The sequence below is a fragment of the Callorhinus ursinus genome, unplaced genomic scaffold, assembly GCF_003265705.2.
Source record: "Callorhinus ursinus isolate GAN/ISIS: 27379988/994484 unplaced genomic scaffold, GSC_fseal_2.0 scaffold12, whole genome shotgun sequence".
In the NCBI taxonomy this organism is placed as follows: Eukaryota; Metazoa; Chordata; class Mammalia; order Carnivora; family Otariidae; genus Callorhinus; species Callorhinus ursinus.
Genome location: NW_027397074.1, coordinates 41106444 through 41121881, shown reverse-complemented (window position 1 = coordinate 41121881; position 15438 = coordinate 41106444). Strand labels below are relative to the sequence as shown.

General features: G+C 41.5%; 1 long non-coding RNA gene across 1 annotated transcript; it reads right to left on the bottom strand.

Moving 5' to 3' along the window:
* Nucleotides 1–10688: 10688 nt before the first annotated feature.
* Nucleotides 10689–15408, bottom strand: LOC141373795 (uncharacterized). The gene is made up of 3 exons (XR_012380119.1): nt 15357–15408; nt 11121–11172; nt 10689–10893 (listed from the first exon to the last, which is right to left on the bottom strand). It is a non-coding gene; the product is annotated as an uncharacterized lncRNA (long non-coding RNA).
* Nucleotides 15409–15438: the final 30 nt, after the last annotated feature.

Sequence of the window (15438 nt, the reverse complement as noted above, 5' to 3'; positions counted from 1 at the left end):
TGAGCGTCTGCCTTCGGCTCAGGTCGTGATCCCAGGGTCCTGGGATCGAGCCCCGCATTGGGCTCCCTGCTCCGTGGGAAGCCTGCTTCTCCCTCTCCCACTCCCCCTGCTTGTGTTCCCTCTCTCGCTGTGTCTCTCTCTGTCAGATAAATTAATAAAATCTTAAAAAAAATAAAAAAAATTAACCATCATTTAAAAAAAAAAAAATTTGGCAAATGTCTTAAGGGCAGGATGTTGGGTATACATTTTGCCCCTTCTTAGAGACATTCACCCTTCAATTTTCTACTTAATGTTTCTTCATCCCCGACAAGTTTCTCTACCTTTTAGTAGAGGTCCTCTGCCCAAGCCCTTCCATTGGATTCTTAGGCTTTTTGACCCACACCCGGAATGAGTAATTGCCTAGAAGGAAAATGCAGCTACACACTGTGGGTTCACCTCTCTCTTAAATCCTCCCTTCTCTAAGATTTTATCTTTTCAAGACCTGATAGCTTCTCCATTATCTTCAAACAGTAGCTGCAATCTACTTCATGGTAGCTCCACATGTGTGAGAGAGGTGAGCACTAGGCCACCTGAACTGCTCTTCTCAGGCTCTACCTGTGACCTGCCTTTGTAAAGAACTTGCCTGGCATCTGAGCCCTGCTTTAATGACAGAAGGCTGATGTTCCCTCTCGTTCCCCACAGTCTGCCAGTGTCTCACTCCAGTTTAGTTCCTAACACCACACCAGCATCACTCTGCATCCCAGGTCAGAGTGAATAACACTTAGGCAAAGTAGGACTGCCTGCTTTCTAAATCCTCCTCTCTCCTTGATAATTCTGAAGTGCTTTGCCAGCTCCAAATCAGGCAAGAAAGAAGGCTCATTTTGACATTCATGTATATATTTCCTTCTGTTTTTCCAATTATTCCTGAAATAAAAGCCTTAATAGCCCTCTCATAGGTTGCATTCTCTTCTATAAATTATAAATGAGTCAGTTTTTGACTGTGTTTGGTAAGCAGGGTCAAAGATCTTTATTAAAAGCAAGAATGGTAGCTGTTTTATAGTTCTGAGATTTTGTGCTCTTGTTGCATGGGTATCAGGTGTTTTCTATGCCTGGTCTCATTTAACACAACAAGCCTCTGCAGGGCAGGGTTGGGAGGATTACTGAATACACTTTATCAGGAAATGGAGCTGAGAAATGTTACATTGCTCATTAGCAAGTGGTGGAACTAAGAATCAAAGTCAAGTCTGAGTCCCAAGCCCTTACTCTTTCTAACACAGTTCTGCCCCCTGGCCCCTAATTCTCAGTGGCTGATGCCACAAACAATTTCTAACCTCAATCCAGTATAGTCATCTAACCACCCCTGGTGAGGCTGTGGATGACACAGAACAGTCCATCACCCTGACTGAACAGTTAAAATGCAGTGACACAAGAACATTTGTACACACTGATAACAAAATTTAGGACTATTACACCTAAGTACTAGTTAGTGGCTGAGAACACACAAAGAAGAGGCTTTTAAGTACCTTGTTATCTCTAAAAAAAAAAAAAAAAAAAAATCCTGGGGCGCCTGGGTGGCTCAGTTGGTTAAGCGACTGCCTTCGGCTCAGGTCATGATCCTGGAGTCCCGGGATCGAGTCCCGCATCGGGCTCCCTGCTCAGCGGGGAGTCTGCTTCTCCCTCTGACCCTCTTCCCTCTTGTGCTCTCTATCTCTCATTCTCTCTCTCTCTCAAATAAATAAATAAAATCTTTAAAAAAAAATCCAGATTCTTGGTACAACCATTAGTGATTTGCCCCTCTCCCATCCCTTCTGCATGTTGGGCATCCCCTTCACACTGTCCATTTCCCATCGCAGTCTCTGAGCCCCTGGAGCAGAGGGTCTGTGTTCTATTTGTCTTTGTATCCCTAGCACTTAATATACTTATTCGACATTAGGAAACTTAATGTGCCATGAACTCATATGCACAATCTTCCCAACTACAATTTAAGTTCAGTGATGGCAGAGACTGTCTCTTTTAATTTCAATCCCCACACTTGTTGTCAATTACTCTTCTTTGATTGCACGAGCCAGAGATCTCGCACTATCTCAAGTAGTGGGCGTTTCCTGGAAAAAAACTCATTGCAGGGAGGGAGGCTGGTATCATGCAGGCTTCTAAGTTCACAGTAGAAGGCAGCTCTCGGGGCCAGATTAACATGTTTGCTCCTCCAGCAGGAATTGCTGATCTAAAGATGCTAACCTAACATACCACCATTAATGTGACTCCTGTTTTAGATTTCTTCTCTTTTCTGTCTCGTCTACACCTGCTATCAACTAGCCCACTTTCCCATTCAACTACCTGAGGGAAAAAACCCAGTTACTTTATTAATGATTCCTGATAAGTAGAGTGCTTTAAACCAGGTCACTTCATACGCTTCCAGGTGCCCACCTCTGTCCTAATTGGTGGTCTTCTTTAACCCAAAAAACAATCTAGCGAGAGCCTACTTCGGTTAGCTCTGGATTCTCAAGGAGGAAGTAGCGAGTGGGCCTGGCAGGCCCTGTGACTGGCATGTCCGTTAAGGGCCTTATGCGGAGTTCAAAATAGATGTTTATTTAAGTTATCTGAAGGGAGAGCCAGAAGAATCTCATGACTGTGTATAATTTAATCCTGTTTAGTGTGTCCTGGATATTTGGTTGGGCCTTAACATTGAGCTAGGGTACAAATGCCCTTTTCTTTGATTTGTAGCTGTCATTGCCATTTTGAGATTCTGGAAGTTTGTGAATCTGTCCCTTTCTTCACAGTCAGTTCTGTACCTTTGATTAAAAAGCTAGCTCATTTCTGAGGTTAAGCGTTTTTCCCACTGGAGCCTAGAGCTATGACACTTTATTTTTAAATAACCATTTACCAGAGCAATATGTCCTTTTCTCTCTCTGAATCATTCAGTACAAAAATAAGCAATTTCATATTGTCCTGATTTGGCCTTTGAGTGTTATGTTTGCCTTATGTCTTTTTTTTAATTCAACATGAATTTTTTGTATACCTTTTGTATACTATTAGTATGCTTCATACAGTATTTGATGTCCTCCTAACAGCCCAGTGAGGTAGATCTTATTACTATTTTACAGATTAGAAAATTAGAGTTCAGGAAGGTTAAATAGTTTAAGTTTACACAGCTGGTGAGTACAGTGATGGAGGTTTAAAGCCCATGGCTGTCAGTCTGGTCATTCTACCCACCTATGTTTAGTCATTTTCCAGACTCCTTCAGCACACAGGGCATTATTTGGGGGTCACAGAGAAGTAGAACTGCCTCCCATCTCCCCTCTTCCTCATCCCCCTTTCCTCCCCCCGTGCTCTTCATTATCTGACACAGCTGACTGAGTTCTCTTTGGGTCCATCTAGACAAAATAGTTTGGTGCCCAATATATGAAAATATTTCTTGGAAGCATAAAAAATATGTAAATTTAGATGACTTAATAAGTCACAGGATCAGATATGATGTGGGAGCTATGGAGGGAATAAAATGGGGGGAAAGAAAGCGTTGGGAGAACAGGATGAAAGAGAAAATAAAGGAGCTCAAGAATTTTACATCCTCAGTTTTTCCTAGAGCTATCTCTGTGCACATATGATTCTCAGGGTGACAGGTCCTTTTTAAAAACTGATAGCCAAGGGCGCCTGGGTGGCTCAGTTGGTTAAGCGACTGCCTTCGGCTCAGGTCATGATCCTGGAGTGCCGGGATCGAGTCCCGCATCGGGCTCCCCTCTCAGTGGGGAGTCTGCTTCTCCCTCTGACCCTCTTCCCTCTCGTGCTCTCTATCTCTCATTCTCTCTCTCTCTCTCTCTCAAATAAATAAATAAAATCTTTAAAAAAAAATAAAAACTGATAGCCAAATTCAGACAGTCCCCATAAAATAGGAGATGCGGTTTAAAATATGATTGGCAAATCCTGGAGAGCTGCTGTGCTTGGCTTTGTAGTGAACACAAGAGGGCGCTAAGCTCCACAATGGTGCACAGGCCACTAAGGCCTGCATCTAGCACCGTGACATACATACAAATAGCAGCTTTCAAGTGATATTTCTCTCTCTCTCTCTCAAATGTTTATTTATTTACTTATTTGAGATAGAAAGAGCTATCAGGAGAAGGGGCAGAAGGAGAGGGAGAATCCTTGAGCAGACTGTCCGCTGAGTGGGGAAACTGAGACAGGGATTGATTCCCAGGACCCTGAGATCTTGACCTGAGCCGAAATCAGGAATCGACCACTTAACCAACTGAGCCACCCAGGTGCCTTGATATTAATAAATATCAAGTGATATTTATTAAAAGTTATATCAAGTGGGAGGGATGGGGTGGCTGGGTGATGGACATGGGGGGGTAGGTGCTATGGTGAGCACTGTGAATTGTGTAAGATGGATGAATCACAGACCTGTACCCCTGAAACAAATAATACATTATATGTTAATAAAAAATAAATAAATAAAAAATAAATTTAAGAAATTTTAAAAAGTTATATCAAGTGTTAAACAGAGACTTACAGCTATATCTACCCCTAATTTAGTAGACATCCATCTCAGCTAAATTTATGATTTTTTATGCCTGAAAGATACTAATATTTCTAAGGAAATAAAAAGAAGTTTGGTCAGGCATGGGGGCATAGAAGGGTTGCAGAGGCATTGGTAGGAACCCCCTAAGCTTTCTCAGTGAAGAGGGAGGCTTAGGAAAGACTTCAGATGTTGCAGTCCCATGAGAAGACCCATATACTCACATCATCCTAGCTGAACACCATTAAATCTTCAAACCATCTAACCCCCGTGCTCTAGATCCATGCTCACAAAGCAGCCTCGGGAGATTATTTGGCTTCTCATGGGAGGTCTGTGTCCATAAATGGATGCTCAAGGGCAAAACAAACTTTAAAAATTCTTATTTCCTATAGCAAAACAAAAGTGAAAATATTATAATTATTTGGTGGCAGCTATATTTCTTGTTTTAGGAGGGTCGCAGGACAAGGAAGATTTTAAAAATAGCACCCCGAGTTTGAATCTGAGCGTCAGAGAGATCATTAGCAGAAACAGAAAAGAGATGGAGGACTATAGCAATTAAGGATTTGCGATGAATTTGAGGTACAGGCTGTTTGTATAAGTGACAGCCATCCATGACAAGCAGTTGGAAATGAGGTCCTATATTGGTACCAGGAAATATGAGGGAGAGAAATACAAGTGAAGGGACCACTGGCAGGGGGGGATTATTGCATGCATGGGATTAGTAAGGACCAGCGTGGAGAAGGAAGAAATGAGGCCTGAGGACAGCCTTAGGGGGTTAGGAAGCAAGACCCAAGAAAGGCAATGGAACAAGATCCTGTGGCGCTGTCATAGGGGAGGATAGATGTCTTTTGGAAAGGGAAGGAGTAATGTCAAGCGCTGCAGAGAAGACACACCCTGTAAGGGCTGGATTTTCCTATTTAAGATCACTGGTTACAGTCAAGAGAACAAGGTAAGTTTGGGTAGATGTCAAACTCCAAGAGTTTACCAGGAGGTGGGCTGGAAACATATTGTCATACCAGAAAGCAAGAAAACTCAAGGATCTGGAAGCCAGTTTGAAAAGGATAGCACTGGCCAAAGATGAATCAATATGGCATCAATAAGGATCATAACTGTACTAGTTCTCTATTGCTGCTATAACAAATTACCACACTTTAGTTGCTTGAAACAACACAAAGTTACGGTTCAGTAGGTTAGAAGGCCAACACAGGTCTCACTGAGCTAAAATCAAGATGTCAGCAGGACGGCATTCCTTTCTGGAAGCCTTAGGGGAAAAATCTGTTTCCTTGCCTTTTCCAGTTTATCTTTTCCAGCATGACTTTCCAAGAAATGCAAGGGGACTGCCTGTAGTCCTTGACTCATGACCACCTTCCTCCGTCTTCAAAACTAGCAACGGTAGAGTCCTCAGCTCCCATCACTCTTGACGTCCCTCTTGCACTTTTAAGGACCCTTGTGAGTACATTGGGCCCACTCAACTAATCCGGGATATCTCCCTATTTTAAGGTCAACTGGTTAGCAACCTTGATTCCATTTGCTACTTTAATTTCTCTTTGCCATATAATGGAACATATTCACAGTTTCCTGGGATCAGGACATGGACATGGGACATGGCCTACCACAGTAACTACAACAGATTGAAACACATCAAATATGTTTAAATGCATAAGTTCAAAATGATATTAAGACAAAGAGAGCTCACTGCCAGGAAACTGGCACAGTATTTTGAAGACTGATAAATAAAGGGAAATGATCAAGTATTCATCCTGACCTTCTTGTACAAACTGTACCTTCGTAACCAAAAAGTTGATAAAGGAAAATTGTTCTTTATAAAAGTATTCCAGCTATTATATTAAGAGAGAACACCATCATTTCCCAATCCTCTGTGAATTAATGGATCTGGACAATAATTATCAATGACAGCTAACATCACAAAAATGCAACAGACATCTGGATATTCTGTGCCTCCTGACGAGAGTACAGAGCACCACCTATGACTTCTTCTTCCCAAAGCTGCAGATCCTAACTGGTGAAGCCTCCAGATCCAACCACCAGTTTATAGGAAAAACAGGGGACAAAGGAACACATTCAACAACTCTGAAAAATGCAATAAGCAAAATCCAAACTGTGGGAAACTCCACGAAACAAATGAATACATCATAAAACAAAATAGAACAAAACCAACCAACCAACCAACAACAACAACAAAACCTTATAAGAACAACAAAAGATGGAGGGAAACTTACTGTTAGAAGACTTAGAAACCTTGGGGTGCCTGGGTGGCTCAGTCAGTTAAGCATCTGCCTTCGGCTCAGGTCATGATCTCAGGGTCCTGGGATCGAGCCCCGCATCGGGCTCCCTGCTCAGCGGGGACCCTGCTTCTCCCTCTCCCTCTGCCTGCCTCTCTGCCTACTTTGCTCTCTCTCTCTCTCTCTCTCTCTCTCTGTCGAATAAATAAATAAAATATTAAAAAAAAGAATTAAAAAAAAGACTTAGAAACCTCAACTAATTGTGATGTGTCCTAATTTATAAGGCAATTTGAGAAATGTGAACAACAACAGTATAATCAATATTAAACAATTGTTAGGGTTTTTTTAGGTGCTACAGTGCTGTTTTTAAAAAATCATTCTTTTAGAGGTATACACAGAAATACTTGCAGATTAAATGATATGATGTCTGGATTTGCATCAAAGTAGCCCAGGTGTAGGGCAGGCGTAGGTGGGGAATAGATGAAACAAGTTTGGCCATAAGCAGGTAACTGTTGAAGCCAGGTGATGTGTACGCGGAGGTTTCTTTATACCGTTCTCTCTCTCTTTTTAAAAACATGGGCTTTTTTAAAAGCATAGACTATTGTCCAGTTTGCTCAGAGAAAGTGCTGCATTACACTCTGTGCCCAGTGGGTGGCAATATCCACATTCGATACCGCCTGCCGCCTAGCTCCTCATAACTACAGCCCTTATTAACACACACTCCCATGTAGTACAGTCCTAGAAATGAAGGCAGTAGTAGCTCTCTGCTTTTCACAGACCGTCTTCCATACTGCCAACATCAAAGACACCAGCTCCAGATTACATCTGTGCCTGTGAAAGTCCCACCTTCCCTGGTTCTAATCAGTTGCCTCCACGGCCCCCAACCAGGTCAGGGAGTTGCCAGAGTCATCCTGGTGACTAGAAAGAGGGGAGCAGAAGGAAAGAAAGAAGCTGATTTTCCCTTCTTTCCTCAGTTGGGGAGGCTTTAATATGAAATGAAGTTTAGCATTTTGCCTAATATACGATATAAAGTTTTAATCAGCGACTTGGCACTAGACATGACTAGTCGATCTTTTATTACTTAAGAATAAGGTTGATCCTGAGCTCATCTACACCAGGATGGCTGAACCAATCATCAAAATACATCAGTACTCCCGCACCGAATGGGAAACTTTCCAGCCTGAACTCCCTCATGTACCTGTTACACTGTTATTTGTAAACTTAGGCAAGTCAACAAACACAACAACAAAATGAAGGAAATGAAAAATTAATGAGAGTCATGGAATATAAGAGAAATCCACACAAATCAACTGCCTTGCTCTGCCAAGTTAAAATTTATAAACTTTATAAAAATTCCATTCATACCAGAGAAAAAAAGTTAATAACTAAAGACAGGAGATTTTGTCAAGGAAGTAATTTAAAAATTCTGGTAGTCATAAAAAGAATAAAAGCAAGATATATCAGTGTGAATGGGAGGTTAATGTCCTATTTAAGAAAACAAAATACGGTAAGACAAGAATAGTCTTACTATTAAATACAAAATACAGTAAGACGAGAATAGGTCTCCGGTTCTCAAAGTGTGTTCCTCAGACCATCCGCTCTACTAAGATCTTAAATAAGGTATCATTTTCACTCCTCATAGCTGGGAAACATCACCCATATTTACTAATGAGGAACAGAGGTTAGAGGGGTAAAGCGTTCAGCTCCTGAGGTTCCAGAGTTGCTGAGTAGAAGCACCAGAGTTAAAACATAGCTCTGCTTTACTCCAAAGCATGTCTTCCCCCACCAAACAAGGTTGCCTACCAATTAATATTATGCTGATAAAAATTTAATATACGTACTGCTGAAGCAAGCACCAAAAAATAATGTTGTAAATAGTACAGAGCTATATAATAAAAACTTGATTTTTAAGCATGGCATGACTTATTCCTCTGTTTCTGAATGCCAGAAAACTCCAGAGACTGACATGTTCTATTAGCACAAATTTAAATCACAGTTTTGTTTTGTTTTTAAGTAGGCTCCAAGCCCAGCATGGAGTCCATTGTGGGGTTCAAACGCACAACCCTGAGATCAAGACCTGAGCCAAAACTGAGAGTTGGATGCTGAACTGACTGCGTCACCCAGGTACCCCTAACTCACAGTATTTTCAGAGCAGGTAAATGGGCTGATTTGCTTGCATTTGAGCAGTAAATGCAGTCAATACCCCGTGACCCATTGGATGGATCTCGTTGCAGAAAGGGAGAAAACCAAATTGCATCACTGGAGGTGCAGGAGCTGAGGAGGAAGACAAGTCTAATAAAGAACTCAGAGGAGGCCTCCGTGTGAGTTCACATGCTGGCTCCGCTCAAGCCCCTGCATGTAGAGCTCCTGGCACCACTCCTGTAACCCAGATCTCCGGCTCTTCTACAGCGCGCAGCGCACCGCTGTTACGAAAGAGCTAGGTAAGTACGCGTTTTCGCTAACTGAACGTAATCCGGAGAGGATTTTTGCTTTTCGGAAAAAGGGCGAAAAGTGAAAATAGCACTCGGCATTTGTTTTGCGGTGAGGCCTGTAGCGGCAGCATGTCCCAAGCAGCGAGAATGGCCCGCCACGCTCCTTCCCTGGGAGCCACGTCTCTGCAAGCTGCCTGGCTTTAAACTGTGTCTGCGAGCATCTGTGCTTTATCTTGGTCTATTTTGTGCATCTGTTAGCAAGATGTGTCCTCAGGTATCAGAAAAGCCAAAGAGAGGTTATGTTTTTGGTCTGGAGATGCTCAATAAATTTACCATATAAATTAATGGTAATAGCTTCTTCAATTTATGCCATTCCCACTTTTAGGTTTCATAAGAACACTCTAGTTTCAGATAACTAGGGAAACCTGTACTCTGATTGGGTCCTCTCTGCCCCTAGTGAAGAAAGACAGAGATAGTACAAGTTTCTCCTTGGTGGCTACATTAGGTGACAGTAAGAACTTCATGTCCTGAGCAAAACCCTCGAGCCCAATGTGGTCAGTTCACTGACAACACTGAATACCTCACCCTTGAATTTCTGTCATTGAGCAGGCATTAATCAGCATGCTGTGGTTCTGGCAGTTTCCCAAATAAAAGGTCACTCCTAAAAACAACAACAACAACAACAAATACACACACACACACACACACACACACACACACATATGTATAATATATATAAAGGTAAATATATATGATATATATATTCCTTTTAAATTTAAAGGGAATTTTCCCTTACAGCATTATATTTACTTTTTATAGTTTAATGTATTTTAAAACAAACTTACAGGAACAGCACAGAAGACAGACAACATTAAAAACTTACACTTGCATGTAAGACAACTCAGAAAAGTATAGTGAATGGATGGATCTGCTGGATAAAAATGCCACAAACACCATTTAGTTGCTGTCAGTAGGACATTTACTTGTTTAAATAAACCCAGATGCTGCCATTGTCCAGAAAAATGTAACAGGTTTATTTATAATTGTTATAAAGTTGAACAGCTGAAACGTGTTCACTGGAACATTTTAACTTGCATTAATGCTTTATGTCCCCACATTTATATTAAAAATTCACACACAAATGAAAATGGAAAAACTGCCAACACCTGATTTCTGTCCCTTATTTTTCCACTTGCAATCATATACTTAGGTACCTCTTGACCCTGTGGAAAAAAATAACGTTCAGAACTACCAGTAACAGGGAGAATTTTTCTTTTTAAAGAATGAAATGTTTGGCATCGTAGTGGATTCTTTTTTTTTTTTAAAGATTTTATTTATTTATTTGAGAGAGAGAATGAGAGATAGAGAGCACGAGAGGGAAGAGGGTCAGAGGGAGAAGCAGACTCCCCGCTGAGCAGGGAGCCCGATGTGGGACTCGATCCAGGGACTCCAGGATCATGACCTGAGCTGAAGGCAGTCGCTTAACCAACTGAGCCACCCAGGCGCCCTGCATCGTAGTGGATTCTTAAGCACGTTCTGCACGTATGCGGCGCGCTAGCTGGATGTCTTCTGGCATAATTGTGACACGTTTGCCTTGGATAGTGCACAGGCTGGTATCTTCAGAGGCCCACCAGAAGAGGCCTCGCTTGCCTCCTGCCAAGCACCAATAGCTGCCGCTCTTGAAGCGCAGATCTGTTTTGAAGTCCTGAGCAATTTCTCGCACCAGACGCTGAAAAGGAAGTTTGCGGATCAGAAGTTGAGCGGACTTCTAACGTCTCATTTCTCCCAGTGCCAGTCCCAGGCCGGTAACGACGAGGTTTCTTCACCCCTCCAGTAGAGGGCGCACTCTTGCGGGTGGCTTTTGTAGCCAGTTGCATTCTCGGTGCTTTACCCCCCGTCGATTTGCCGGCAGTCTGTGCTTTCTAGGAGCCGTGGTACAGAGACCTCCTTACTTACCCCACTTCTCTTTTGGCTGGAGCTCGGTGAGCTAGAGGCGGCGCGGCGGCGGCTGCAAACACAATTGAAAGCATAACATTTACTTTTTAAAAGTATGAATTTAGCAACGAATATATGACACTCTGTATTTACCCTTTTTTTAAAATCCTGTGTTTTTTGCAAAATTGATTAAGATTTGCCACTCTTGCCTTTGCTCAGGACTGATATTCCCCGTAGCTCCTGGTTTCACTAATTATACATGGGTTGTGGATGATTCTGCTGTTCCCTATGGCATGAAGACAGAAAGCGCTCCGGGGGTGAGAAAGCACATCTCAGATTCTTCATCTTTTTCTCCTTTGCTTTCTCTCACAAGTGCTTTCGCCTGGCGTCTCAAGAGTTAGAAACTCACAACCCGGTAGAAAAAGTAACACCCACCACCAGATCAACAATTAATTCAGAGCCACCCACTGAGTGAATCATAGGATTTCTAGCAGTTTCACTCAATGGGGCTTCACCTCTGGCTTGAGCTAACAGCTGGGAGGGAGTCCAGGAAGAGAATGAAGAAAGGAAAGGAAGCTTTCCTTGCAAGGACTGCCAAGCAGGGTCAATGCATCCTTAAAATTGCGCATTTAAAATGATTAGTATTTGAAGAGAAAAATGTCTGATTCTTCCTCTTTTTTTACCATTCTGAAATTTTTAGTCTGGGCTCTTTATTCCTCTCCTTTTAGATCCATGAAACACCACACATTTATCCAGAGGAAGCTGGGACACAGGTCAAAGCTGATGGCCTGCTTTGGGCGTATTGGACACCAGCTTTAAGCCCGATGTGCCATCAGCCGTAGCAGCTTCAGCTTAAGTGAGAGGTGCATCTTCTAAATCAGGGCTTCCCGAGGGCACAGGAGAAACCAAGGATAAAGATAGTCCCTTTTTCAGGGCCTCTTTCTGAGCATATTAGAAATGTTTGAAACGGGGACAGGCTCTGATGCTATTAGATTTAAGGCCCGGTGCCCTCTCTGGTCTCAAGGAGATCCTTAAAAATGGGCCATTAGCAGAGAGCACTTGCAAGGCTCCAGGGGGAAAGGCTCTCCAAGCAAAAAGGATTATGCTACCTAACAGGCACATTTTGCACATTCCGAGAGGCTAGGGGTGAGGAGGGAGCATTGCTGAGTGCCTCGGTTGCGTGTATTATGGCATATAAATGTCACTGTAGTCAGGTTACAGCCGGCAAAGCCTGAGTTAGACGCACATGCGTTAGCCACCGGGATTGTTTGGAGTCTCTGAGCAGAAAATAAAGTGCTCCCTGGGCATATGGATGTTGGAAACAGTGATGGGTGAAATCAGTTCAAGGCTCTGAGTTGGTGGGTGGGAAGGGTCCCTAACCTGTGGCAGATACAGTTAGGCTGCAGGTGGCACACTTCAGAGGGGGTGTTGTCCCATCCCATGACAGGGAAGGTGGACTAGTATATTTACAGCACTCAGCAACTTCAGGATCTCTTCTCTTCCTAGTGCAGCATCTTTCTGTATATGGTCTCTGGAGCTAGACTGCCTGTGTTTGAATTAAGGTTTCATTATTACAGCTTTTCTATCTCCGATAATGGAACAATCTAGTTTCTTCATGTTGGTTTTGATAATGTGTTACTTGAACTTGCTCAGCAAATGAAGCTTGCTTGCTGTCCTCTACAAAAACACACTGAAATGCAACACTCACCTTAACAGCTTTGCCAAAGACTTGCTCAAAAAGACACAATGCTCTGTGAACTTGGCGAGTCTTTGAGCCTGTCTCATTGTAAGAACCATATGAATAATACTACGGTTGTTGTGAGAATATAACAGGACTATATTTTTTTAATCTAGAAAAACAAAATGTCCTCTAAAAGTTCCTGGAAGTCTACTGTCTCTAGAAGTAGGGGAGCCACCCGTACACCTTTGGAGATTTCCTTTGTATTGAGAAAAATACCAGAATGGACACCTTCAGTAATGAAAGGTAAATATCCAGTACAAATACATATAAACATTGCATATACCAATGCATTTAATCTTCCAACATTGGGAATATAAGTTCTATTTAACAAATATTTATATAGCACTTACTAAGTACCAGGTATTAATCTAAGTGCTTTGCAAATATTAACCCATTTAATCTTCATAACAACTCATATGACAAGTGTGAACTAAAATTACTTGCTCAGAGTCACCCAGCTAATAGAGATTAGAGCCAGGATTCATACTCAGGTAGTCTAGCATCGGAATCTGTGTACCTAATCACTATGCCAGGCCCCCAACCCTGAGTGCGGTGTTTGCACCATACCCTAGTGTCTAGGAAAGCGCCTGGACCACAGCAGGGACTCAAATATACCGAAAGGATGGATATGAGCCTGACTGCCTGCACCATTCTAGAACACTCTGCATAATGACAAATTCAATCCTCTCAACAACCCCGTAATATATAGGTACTATTATTAGAGTGAGCATATAATTTATCACCAAAATCAGGACACTATTACTAATTATAGCCGAATAACAAACATAACCCAGGACTGTCCCAGACAAACCAGGACATATGATGACCTGAATTATTATTATTATTATTATTATTATTATTACACCAGTGATGAAACTGAAGCACAGGGAAGTCAATTAATTTGTCCAGGATCACACATGGGTAAGTGATGGCGTCAGGACTGGAAGCCCAATATTCAGATTCTAGAGTCTTCAGTAGTCACTCTGCCACAGGGAAGTGAGACAGGTGGAGTGTTTTCCTTAGTGTCACACAGACAGTTAGTCCCAGACCCCATGCTATTTCTTTTTTTTTAAAGGTTTTGGTTTTTTTTTTTAAGATTTTATTTATTTATTTGAGAGAGAGAGAGAATGAGAGATAGAGAGCACGAGAGGGAGGAGGGTCAGAGGCAGAGGGAGAAGCGGACTCCCCGCTGAGCAGGGAGCCCGATGCGGGACTCGATCCCGGGACTCCAGGATCATGACCTGAGCCAAAGGCAGTCGCTTAACCAACTGAGCCACCCAGGCAACCCCCCCCCCCGCCAAGCTATTTCTATTCATATACTACCTCTTCTAAAGTATTTGTACCAGAGATCATTCCTGAGTCTCATTTGTCCTCCAAACCACCTTTGGAGAAAGAAGTTCTCTCCAGGAAACCAACAATCTCCTACATGGGGATTTGCTTTGCTAAAACTTTGGGGAAATACTCAGGTGATATTTATTAAATTTTCATTTATAGATTTTTGGATTTACTGACATCTTTCTGTTATTGATTTCTAGTTGAATTCCATTATGGTCAGAGAGCACACTTGGTATGATTTCAGTTCTTTTAAATGTGTTAAGATTCTTCTGGCCCAGATAATGGTTTATCTTGGTGAATATTTCTTGTGCACTTGAAAAGAGTGTGTGTATTCTCTTAGGATTGGGGGAGAGTTTTTTCTCTCCTGGTAATTCCATCAACTCTTGCTTCATGCAATTTGAAGCCCTATAATTAGGTACATACACAGTTATGATTGTTATGTTGTCTTGGTGAATTAATCTTTTATCATTGTATAATATCACTCCTGTCCTTGGTAGTATCCCTTGTTCTGAAATGTACTTTGTCTGATATCGATGTAAGTTCTCAAGCTTTCTTTTTGATTAGTGTTTGCACGGCATATCTTTATCCGTCCTTTACTTTTAACCTAGGTATGTGTCATATTTAAAATGGGTTTCTTGTAAATAGCATGTAGTTGGGTCTTGTTGTTTATTCAGTCTGACAATATTAATTAATATGTTCAGGCCATTTATATTTAATGTAATTATTGACATGTTTTTCATTTCTCTGCTCCTCTTTTCTGCCTTCTTTTGGATTATTAGGAATTTTTTTTGTACTCCATTGTAATTTATCTATTGGCTTTTTTACTATATCTGTTCATATTTTTCCCCTTTAATAATTGCTCTAGAATTATATATACATTTTTAAACTTATGCAATTTAGAGTTAATATTTGCCAGTCTATGTAAAATATAGAAGCCTTTTAACTATATATATATGTAATATATATATATATATATATATACTTCCTTTAACTCCCCTTCAATTGACCTTTATGTTATAGTTGTCATTTCTAATACATGCATATATATTGAAAGCCCCACCAGATAATGTTATAATTTTTGCTTTCAACAGTCACACATATTCTAAAGAACTCAAGAAGAAAAAAATGATCTTTTATGTTTATATATAATATATTTCATATTTATATGAACAGATAGTTACTGTTTGTGTTGCTCTTTTCACTCCTGAAGATACAGATTTCCTTCTGGGATCCCTTCTCTTCAACCTGAAGGACTTCTTCTCA